Below are 2,420 nucleotides of genomic sequence, written 5' to 3'. Positions count from 1 at the left end.
GCCCTGGATATTACAAATATTATATTTTATAGACTGTATTGTGATATATTCCTCTGGAGAATGTTAAATTTTTGGTTTATTTTAGAATTTGGTCAACTTGGGTAGACTAATATTATAAACTTTATGTCTCAACCACATTCTGAAATCTCAGGTCAGTGCTGTTATCCTTTGGTTGTTTGTGCTGAGTCTACCCTATGTATGTCTGAATTTGGTATCAATTAGAGATTTGAGTAGAAATTACCAAAATAATTTGAGTGTTTCATCTCTCTCTTTCTAGAATACCCTAGTAATTTTTAGTAGATATGGTTACTACAAACTCTACCCTGTGTTGTCTTAAGAGAGAAAGAATGCATCAATGATCTATACTAATAAAAGAGTTATATGCTAATTAGACCAGGAGAGCTTCCGGAGTGCCAATCAAGATGAACCCAAAAAGCCTTACACCTAGACCACTGATGGAGAACCTATGACACGTGTGTCAGAGGTGACACGCGAACTCATTTTTTTGGTTGATTTTTCTTTGTTAAATGGTATTTAAATATATAAAATAAATATCAAAAATATAAATCTTTGTTTTAGTATGGTTGCAGATATCAAAAAATTTCTATATGTGACATGGCACCAGAGTTAAGTTAGGGTTTTTCAAAATGCTGACACGCCGAGCTCAAAAGGTTCGCCATCACTGCCCTAGACACATCATAATTAAAATGGCAAATGTTAAAGAAAAGAAAGAATCTTAAAGGCAGCAAGAGAGAGACAGAAAGTTACCTACCAGGGTGCTCCCATTAGAATGTCAGATGATTTTTCATTAGAAGCACCAGGCCAGAAGGGAGTGGCATGAAATATACAAAAACAAGGGTCTGAATCCAAGACTGTTCCATTTTTCTATAACTCTCTACTCAAGGTTTTCCTCAAAATAAACAGTGTTAATCTAGTAATCAGGCATTCTTTTGATCTAAAATTGAATTGTTTCACTGTAACTATTTAATTAATATTTAGCTGTTAATTGCTCAAATAACTTAAATTTATTTTTAGATCTATATTGATAGTTTATAATTTATGAGAGGCCCAGTGCACAAAATCTGTGCATAGGTAGGGTACCTAGTGGCTGCCAGCTGCTGACCCGGGCCTCCCTTCATTCCGCACTGCTCCCTAGTGGTCAGCACACATCATAGCGAGTAATTAAACTCCTGGTCAGTTAAACTCCTGAGAAGACACTTCGCATATTAGGTTTTTATATAGAGATGTTCATGAATTCCCTTTCTCGGTAACTTCAGATGTTCTGATGTTGTGCAGATGTCTGAACATCAGCAGAGGCCTTTATAATGGAGTTCCATTTTTTCAATACATATATCCTTAAAACACTGATGTTTCCAAATAAATATTGTCTTTTAAGCAATCATACTAGGACTAAAATATGATGAAAAGAAATAGAATTCGAATATACACTTCTTCAAATAAGATGACAGAGGAAACTGGAGATTTGCTTTCTAAAAAATCAGAGCTATGATTCATATATTTACTTCATAAATTATCTAACATTATTTTAGTCTAGTATTACACACTAAACCAGCCGTGGGCAAACTACGGCCAGTGGGCCGGATCCGGCCCATTTGAAATGAATAAAACTAAAAAAAAAAAAAAAAGACCATACCCTTTTATGTAATGATGTTTACTTTGAATTTATATTAGTTTACACAAACACTCCATCCATGCTTTTGTTCCAGCCCTCCGGTCCAGTTTAAGAACCCACTGTGGCCCTCGAGTCAAAAAGTTTGCCCACCCCTGCACTAGACCCTATGGCATAGGGCCTATGCCCTTCGCCAACAGTGATGGCGAACCTATGACACATGTGTCAGAGGTAACATGCGAACTCATTTTTTTGGTTGATTTTTCTTTCTTAAATAGCATTTAAATATATAAAATAAATATCAAAAATATAAATCTTTGTTTTACTATGGTTTCAAATATCAAAAAATTTCTATATGTGACACGGCACCAGAGTTAAGTTAGGGTTTTTCAAAATGCTGACACGCTGAGCTCAAAAGGTTCGCCATCACTGCCCTATGCTGAGTGAGATCAGATATATTCTGAAGAAATGTGTGTGTGTGTGTGTTTCTGCCAGTTAAAGTAATTATCTAGAGTTGGGGCTAAGTAAACATTCACATATAAAATCTTGAATATTTGTGATTACCACAGAGAATGAAAAGTGATATGATATGCTCAACATGATGAGATGATACTAATGAATTAAATGGCTCAGGTAAAAATCAGAAGAGCCCTTTTATAACTGCCATGTTAGGGTAACATGAGATTGATAAAAAATTGACTAAGCAGGGGTGAAAAAGACAAAGCAGCCCTAACCAGTTTGGCTCAATGGATAGAGCATCGGCCTGAGGACTGAAGGGTCCCAGGTTCGA

The sequence above is a fragment of the Myotis davidii genome, unplaced genomic scaffold, assembly GCF_000327345.1.
Source record: "Myotis davidii unplaced genomic scaffold, ASM32734v1 scaffold483, whole genome shotgun sequence".
Classification (NCBI taxonomy): Eukaryota; Metazoa; Chordata; class Mammalia; order Chiroptera; family Vespertilionidae; genus Myotis; species Myotis davidii.
Note: the sequence above shows the minus strand (reverse complement) of the source record.